Here is a 9642-nt window from a genome sequence, read left to right on the forward strand (position 1 = left end):
AGTAAAGTGCACCAGAGGTGCCCAGGGCATGTAAATCAAATACAATTAGTGGGCCTGCAGCACTGATTGTGCCACCCACAAGAGAAGCCCTGTAGTGTCTGTGTGTACTGTTTTGAACTGCCAGGCCCACACCCTTCCCTTTTACTACATGTAAGTCACGCCTAATGTAGGCCCAAGGCAGCCCCATTGGCAGGAAAAATGGACTTAAGAGGTAGGACATGTACTAGTGTGTTTTACATGTCCTGAATTCTGCTCAATTCATGTTTCACTATTGCAAGGCCTATCTCTACCATAGGATAACATGAGGATTGCCTTAAAAGTGTAATTTCCCATTGAGATATGGAGTTTGGAGTATCTGAACTTACAATTCAAAAATACATCTTATAATAAAGGTGGTTTTTGGATTGTAAGTTTGAAAATGATACTTTTAGAAAGTGGGCATTTTCTTGCTTAACCATTCTGTGCCTCTGCTTGGCTGTTGAATGCATCTCTGGGTTAGAGTGACAGTTGGGATGTTTGTGACTCCACTCTACATAGTCACACAAAGGGAGCTGAGGTGTTTCCTGCTATCTTGGTCAGTCTTTGGGGGCTAGAGTGGTGGGAGGAGCTGACACTTGTGTTTGAATAGGGGTGTGTCTGTCCTCACACAAAGCAGTGTCCAACACCCTAGAATATGTCTGGGGCTAGGACAGAGAGAGGCAGGGTCTTTTGGCCTGAGGACATTCTGCCAGGGAGAAAAGCTGGATGCTGAAGAAGGACCTGCCACTCTGCCTGTTTGCTTTGCTGTGCTGGCCTGCTGCTTCTGCCCTGGGAGTCAAAGGACTGGACTTTGCTTTCTATATCCTGCTTTCCAAAGTTCTTCAAGGGCTTGAAATGAGCTTGCCTCCTGAAGACTCAGGGACATCAAAGACTTCAAAAACATCATCTGCCAGTCCCTGGGCTCTTTTGCTGAGTCCTGACTTGCCAAGTGGTGCCAAATTCAGTCCCTGGACCCTTGGAAGTGGAAGGTGGTGACCTGAAGTAAAATCTACACACTGAGGCTGTTGTGGCAGAAGAATCGAAGCAGCACCTGTCCGTGGCTAAAAAACTGACGCAGAGCCTGTCTCGCGACTGCGAAATGGATGCATCACCTGCTTTAGTGCAGATTCATCGTCGTCCCTGGGCGTCATTTTCTGCATCAACGCTGCACCACCATAAGGAATTGATGCATCACCAGCCCGACGGGAAAAGAACCAGCACATTACCAACCAGGTAGGAAAAGAATCCACACATTGCTCGTACAGCAGGGAAATACTCGACACGTCACTTGCTGTACTGACACATCACCTTCTTTGTGGCCCGCATCATCTTTGTTTTTGACGCATCCAAGGTACTATGGCCCTCATTATGACCCTGTCGGTCAGTGTTAAAGCGCCATTAATACCGCCAACAGGCCGGCGGTAAAAAAAAGGGATTATGGCCACGGCGGTAACAGCCAACACAGACAGCCACTTTAACAAACCAACCGCCAAGGTGGTAACGGCTGCTGGGCTGAAGACTTCGGTCTCCATCCCGGCAGCCGTCACAATCCCACCCTCAGGATTATGACTCGGCCTACCACCATGGTTTTCGTGCCAATCTTACCACCACAAAAACCATGGCGGTAGGCACTATCAGTGCCAGGAAATCCCTTCCCTGGCACTGATACGGGTCTCCCCCGCCCCCCCATCCTCAAACTCCTCCCCCAGCCTCCACCTCTCTCTCCTGCCCCCACACAGTTACACACCCACACACGCACCCATATACACACATACGCATACCCACATCCATCCACGCATGCACACATACATACCCATACACCGCAACACACACCAACATACATTGTCACACACATGCATTCACAACATACACGAACACTCACATTCAGTCATTCACGCACTCATTCAATGCGACTCACACCCGCATGCACGCATACCAAAACATACACCCCACACACAAGTACAACACCTCCCCACACACACACACAACACCCCCACCCCATCTCCTGTCGGAGAACCCGACTTACCTGCTTGCAGGGGGTCCTCCTACTAGAGACGGGACGCGGCGCTGCTGTCAGCAGCAGCGTCCGCCAGCAAAACACCGCCAGGCCGTATAATTGCTCATGATACGGTCTGCAATGTTTTGCTGGTGTGGCGGTGATGCTGACAGCAGCTCCACCTTACCTTACTAGAATACCGTCGATGGTCATAATGCGCGTGGACGGCTGGTAGCCACAGTGGCGGTATGTTGGCGGCTGTCGCCGTGGCGGTGGGCAGTAGGCGTCAGTTACCGCCAATGTCATAATGAGGGCCTATGTGTTATAAGGATACAACCACTGATTCTTCAGGATTGAGACTCTTTTATATCTTTAAAAAGTGATATCTCCAATTGTGTATTTTGGATTTTTGTCTTGTTTACTCAGATACATTTTGGCTATTTTTCTAAACTGGTGTTGAGTATTTTTGTGATGTTTGTTTTCACTGTGTTACTGTGTTGTGTACAAATACTTACACATGGCCTATGAGATAAGCCTGACTGCCTGAGTCAAGCTACCAAGGGGGTGAGCAGGGGTTATCTTAGGTGTGTGACTCCTTTACCCTGACTAGAGTGAGGCTCCTACTTGAACAGGGTATAGACTGGCTGCCAACTACAGACCCCATTTCTAACATTGGTGATCAGGGGTGAGGATAGGGCTTCTATTTATACTTTGCTTACAGTGATTGGTTTACACTACTGTCTTGTTGCTGACTATTATGCTACCATATACTGTTTTTTCTCTTTTGGATTTATCTTGCCTTTTTTTAACTTTGCAACCTTTGAGCCTTATCTACAAGCATGTCTCATTCTGGGGAGCCATCAGTAGTTGCTGCAAATGTGGTGTTTGAGGAGGAGAAGTTGGAGACATACCCAGTGACTCTTCTCAGGAAATGTGGTAACGAGCTCCAGTGTCCAATTAAAGGCCTCAACAAAAAGGAGGAGCTGCAGAAGGTGCTGAGGTTATGGTTGGCAGCAAGGGAGGCTGGTGGGCCCGCAGAGGAGTTTTTCTGTAGACAAATTGAGACAGTCCTACTGCATCAACCACATACTACAAGACTGCAAGAGTTGATGGTACAAATACTGTTCCAAGGATTCATTCAACCACTCTACCTGAGCATCCCCTGGCAAACGCCAACTAGTGAATAAAGGCACTGGCTGCACCAGCACAGTGCAGAAAGCTTTTACAGAATCTCCAAGTACACTGGCTTCTTCTCTCCTTTGTAACTGACGATGGTAGCCCCGGTCACCTTTGAACAAGGTTCTTCATTTTGCCACCAGAATCATATTCAGCCTTTCCAGTAACACACCACCAAGTCAGTGTCGCATGAAGCTGGGTGTTTGGGAGGACCTCTGTAAATTGATGACATTTGCTCACACCCTCTGGACAGCCGTGTCAGCACACCGACACACTACACACCCTCCAGGGATTACTAATCCATCTACCAGAACTTGCTGGTCCATTCCAGACTCCAATCTTTCCAACCATCTACCAGCATCCAGAATCAAATCTTTCATCCTTCTTCATTCCCATCATTAGAACTCCTGGTCCTTGGGATTTGTGGGTGCTCCACACTCAGGGGCATATTTATACTCTGTTTGTGCCAAATGTGCGTCAAAACTTTTGACGCACATTCAGCGCAAACAGTGCACCATATTTAAACTTAGATGCCCGAGACCGCGGATGTCAAAATTCCTCCGTGTGCGTAATTTTTTGGATGCGGGAAACTGCCTTGCGTTAATGACATGCAAGGTAGTCGTTCCCGCCCCAAAAATGACTTTAAGGCCTATGCGCCTTATTTAAACTCCCATGTCATTTTGACGCACAGGAGGGGGCGGGCCTTAAAAAACAGCACACAGCCTGATGTGCGCCGTTTTGTTAACGCCTGGGTGAGGGCAGGCATTAAGGGACCTGTGGGCTCACTTTCATGGTCTCTGAACATGGAAGCAGTCCAGAGGTGCCCTTCCCTGCCCACAGGGACACCCCCTGCCACCCTCGCCAACCCCTGGAGGACACCCATAAAGTGGCATAGGGGGGCCTAACAGAAGTCCCCTGGGCATGGCCATTTGGCAATGGGGCATGACTCCCGTCTTTGCTAAGACCGGAGTCATTTCAATGGGGGTTGTGCATCAAAAAATGGCGCAAGTCCGGTTTGAGGCATGATTTTTGCCTCAAACCTGACTTCCACCATTTTTTGACGCACAACCCCCATTTTCCCCTACGCCGGCGCTGCCTGGTTTGAGACTTTTTTTTTTACTCTGATCAGTCCGCAGCGCCAACTAACATCATTCCTTAAATAAGGCGCCCACCTGGCGCGTATGAATGGCGTTAGCCGCAGTAACATTTTTGACAAAAACCAGCGCCGGCACTGGTTTGCGTCAAAAAGTATAAATATGGGCCTCAGTGAGCTCAAAGTTATCTTATAAATCCATCTAGTGAGAAAGGAAGACAAGACAGTGACACACTGCACAAAAACTATATATATATATTACCACGTTAACATACTATGTGCTATTGCCTTCCTGCTGTTATTTCAACTTTTATATTTTCTTGGTTTTTCATCACAAAAGCTTCGTCATTCAAAGACTTGCTTTCTTTTCCATCATAGCTGCTTACCTTTCTGACCTTAAATAAGACACCTCGGCTAGAAGACGAAAACTAACTAAACTAAAGCTCGACGAAAACGCCTTCTCAATGTTCAGTTTTCTCAATCACAGTCTCTAGGAATTAGTCTAAGCACTGTGGTTTGTCTGCGAATCAAAGAGTTCTTGAATATACATGTACATATATATATATTGGCAAGTCTGGAAAACATACAAAAGGATTCATTACTGCAGTTGCTTATGGTTCTGTTAAGGCAAAACAAATTCTTCTCAGAAAGCTGATACCCAGTTATTGGAAGAAGGAAAAAATTCAGCTTCTTCAAAAGGGAAAAAGTAGCTAGTGTGCACACCATGACAAGAAAAATAATTAATTACTCAAAACTGGAAGAATTCTCTACGAAACTAACCACCTCAGTAACACTGCTCATTCTCCTCGGGATGACAGTTGAAGTGCAGGGCTCCCAGAAAGAAACAGCTGGAGGGAAGCTTCAGCACAAGACTAAAGTAGAAACACTAGAGCACTGACCTCACAAGGATTTGCAGCCACCATCTTGAGTGGCAGTTAAACCTGAATAGCTAGTTCTAAGAACAGCCTCCGTAAGTGCCACTGGGAGCGAGGACGCCGCTGCCACCAGTGTGGGTACAAGGAAAAGGGGAATCGTTTTTGCTGAGGGAAGAATTTAACAACGCTGACAATAGTTTTCCTGACATTTACCATATGTTCCCTCCTTCTAGGCTAGATTGTGCCCATGTGTTTCAGATTGTGAAGTTAAGGCCATGGAGCTGCAGTCGGTGTGGCATCAGAAGCCACTGACTTGTGATGTGTTCCATAGTTCTTGTACTCTCTGTCAGACTGCCAGGGCATGTCCCACAATATGTCAGTTGATCAACCTAGTTAGTGGAGGACCGGAGCAGGGTTGGTCTGCAGATAGGGAAGTGGCTGGTACGTGCCACACTTAGGCAGTTTATGCAAAACAGAATATTCTTAGCTTTGTGTACTGACATGCATGTGACTCAGCCATTTTGTATGGGACCTGTGGACATAATTTTCTGTCTTGTCTTTTGCATCCATGCAGGATAACGACCTTGGGGGTCTACAGAAGGCAGAGTGACCACTGTGAGGTGGGAGGACCAGTGATGCTGGGCCTGGAATATTGCAGAGGCCCAGCCGGGGCTGTCCTACCAATGTGGGAGGGGTGCCCGTCAGACCATGACCCACCTAATGGCCCGCATTCTGGCAGTGGCCTACCCAGAGATGGATGGACGTTTGAGGGCTGCACAGCAGCCACAAGGGGGTGCGTACACAGCTAATTCCTGCTTGTTCCATTGCCAGGTGATTGAGTGATGTACTGACTGCTGCCCCTGACAATTAGGGATGAGCCATGTGTCACACAGAAGATGGGAGGTTGTTTGTGATGACATGTCATGTGTATCAAACTGGTGTACCTTGCCTTCTGAACGTGGGACCCAGTCCAAACATGGGGGGAATGCTCAAACCACTTCCTCTGCAGGGACCACAAATGGCGGAGTACAGTGAAAAATCATTTACTGTTTGTAGTTGTAGTGGGTGTGATTTCTGAACTGAAGAAACGTCTCTAGCATGTCACTGGACAAAGGTAAGTGGATTATGAATCACTGTCCTCTGCCATGTGTCAGGGCATATGTGTATGTAGACATCTGCCACCCAGAAGCAAGTTATCCTCATTATATGATGGATGCTGGTGCCTCACTGAAGTCTGTGGTGTGTTTGTGCCCAGCATAGATGTTACATGGCTTACATGGAGAATAGTTTGCAGATGTAGCAAGATACTTTCCCTTGGTAAGTGGGGAATGTCCATTGACATGCATCATGTCCCATGACTGTAGCTAACATTCCTTGTGCCTACATGTCAACATGTTCATTTTTCTTCCTAGTTAACATTTTTGATTTGCAATTAATGCATGTCCTAGCCATGTTGATGGTATGATGTCTGTATCCTCCCAGATATATGTGCTTGGGAAACTGTTGTTGTAATGGTACATTTACAATGGGGTTAATGTCCATGTTGTGTCACAGGCAGGAGTGTGTTGGCATTGTGTATTATCTGACAGATACCTTCATGCATCACAGTAAGTCATCTGGAATGTAGATCAGCAGTAGCAATGAGGGATATGACAGGTGGGCCAAGATTGTGGGACTACTCTGTGTTCATCTATGCCCTTGATGTGCCATCTTGTTGAAGAGTGCACTGCACATGTGGATTGAGAATTATTACCTCATGCATCATGTAGTGACTTGCAGTGATGTTAAAATCAAATGTGTTTGTGTTCATGCATTCATCCACATACCTAAACCGTGTTTGGCATGTCCGAGATGTAGTGATGTTGCAACTCATTGAACAACAGGTTTGAGTGCTACTATCAGTGCTTGCAAGTTCAGTGTCTCTACAACATTCAAGATACATATGTGTATTAATAACACACTCACATGATGTCATTGTCATTAGTTTTAGACATTACTGGTAACTACCCTGTGGTGTACTGCTTCATTGTTGTGTGTATCTTTGAAACATTACTCTGACATATTGAACCTGACATCAATGGTGTTCATTTCAGTGACACATGTAGGGCCTCTCTGTGTGAATCAATAGTATCTCCTTGACTTGTCTGTACATTTTTGACATGTGTCAGTTTTGAAGTGGATATTTCCATTGCCACTTCTTAGGGATATTGTGCTTTTGTATCTGAGATAGCTTGATGACATTTGGTTCATCCCAAAAATGTTGGTACATCATGAAGGTGCAGAATGGATGTGTCCACAAACTTGTGTATAACATTTGGGTGGGTACTTTACAAGACTATGCTATTGATGAGTACAAGTTATCTGTGGTCTGCTGCATGTGGCACAGCATTGAGGATGAAGAGGTCAGCAAGTTGTTTTATGGTTGTGGTATTTGTCAGACTTCATCCATACAACTGTAGTACTCTGATATCTTGATTTTCTTGTGGTTAACTTTGGTAAGTTAAAATGGCATGCATGGATATGTTGTGGCCCATGTATGGGCTGGGGTCTACTTGACCTGATGGTATTTGTTTGTCACTCAAAGTTGTGATTGAAGTGTTATTATGTTCATGTTATGACCCTATTTCTCTATTTTTTTGAAGCATCAGTACAGGCAGGCGAAGGAGACAGGGCACAACAGAGTGGGGAATCATCTGACCATGGGATCAAGATACCACCGACATAGAGGGACCCAGTGGCCTGGAGGGTGAGGGGAGTGCCACGGTGGAGACCGGGACATCCTCATCACCTGATTTCATCTCTAGTGGCCACTCCCAAGTGGTAGCGGACCCATCGGGGACCAACCACAATACCATCCCTGTCTGCCACCCCGTTCTATCACTGCCTTCTCTGTTGCTCCCCACCAAGTTGCCCATGCCCGCTCACCCAAGAGAGTGGGCGCCTCCTTTGCCGCAGGTACCTCCGCCCAGCCCCTATTAGCCCTGCTACCCTCAGTGAGGAGGCTATTTACCTCCTGAGAAGTATCTCTGTGGGTCAGTCCGCTTTTGTGAATGCCATCCAGGGATTGGCAAGTCAACTACAATAGACTAATGCATTCCGGGAAGCCATGCATGGTGCAATGGCCGGCCTATAGTGATCTTTTCAGGATCTGGCCTCCTCACTGGCAGAAGCCAGTCACCCTCCACCTTCCAGTCTAAATCCCCCCTTCCCCTACCTACCCAAAGCACACAACCAGATACTCAGGCATCCACCTTAACAGATAAAGGTAGCGCACACAAACACATGCACCACAGGACTCACCACTGGCATGCACACAAACAACATCTGCCTGCAGACACAGCAACAGTCACAACTTTCCCTGACACCCCCACCACCCTCAGCATCACACACACACACATCATCAAGCATACCTACAGACACCACAACAGACACAGCCATTACACCCATCCTCCCCACAGACACCACCCCAGCAAACTCTCAGACATCCACCCCAAGCACCACACCCGCAGACACCACAACAACTGACACACCTATCAATCAATCAGAGTTTATAGAGCGCAGCTACTCACCCATTATGGTCTCAAGTCACTGGCCCGGTAGGTCACCTACATCCACAACATCCACCATACCTGCAGTCACCACCCCAACAGAAACCGACCCACCACAGCATCCCCCAGCACCTCCACCCACCCTAATCCCAAGACACATAAACACCCTAAATCACTGACTCAACAGACTCACCACACACAAGCATACCTCCCATAAACATACACCCAAGACATCCACACTTACATGTCAGACAACCACTCACTCCCCCAGGATAATACCTGAGGTGCCTGCCTGCCCCCTTGATGCCCTTTCTTGTGGAGGTTACATGGCAGTTAGTAGTCAAGTTTGTGCCATCAGTTGTGTGCAGTTGTGGCCTTTGGACATTTCCATTGTTCATAATAACCCCCCCGCCCCCGGTTGTATTTTTGGGTACACCTTTGTCCTGCAATTCCCTTTTTAGCTTTATGTTGTTCCTGCATGACTTTGATTTTGTGCCTCCAGTTGTGTGTGTTTGAGCCAGCTTGCTGCTCCATGTGCGGTTGTTTGCAGTATATGAGTCTGCGTGCAGTGCTGTTGTCCCCCAAAAGAAGGGTATGTGTTTTCTGCCTAGATATGTGTGTGTGTAAATGCAATGGTGGTGTGATGGCATTGTGTACTGTTTGGTATGGTAAGTAATTATTTTCGTGTTGTCCAACGTGGGCATGTAAGGTGTTAGATTTGTCCCCCTGATCTGGCTTATGTATACATGTGATGTGTGTCAGCTTGAGTTTTGTTAGTTCAGACATGGAGTGTGTTATGTTATGTGTGTTTGCATTTGCCTGTTCATGTGTCCATTTAGGTGTGAGTCTCTTGCAGCTAGTTCGTGTAGAGGTATGTCCAATGTATGAGTTGTATGTGCTTTGCTGTATTGCCCTTCCCTATTGTGTAGCAGTTCA

The sequence above is a fragment of the Pleurodeles waltl genome, chromosome 4_1 (assembly GCF_031143425.1).
Source record: "Pleurodeles waltl isolate 20211129_DDA chromosome 4_1, aPleWal1.hap1.20221129, whole genome shotgun sequence".
Taxonomy (NCBI): Eukaryota; Metazoa; Chordata; class Amphibia; order Caudata; family Salamandridae; genus Pleurodeles; species Pleurodeles waltl.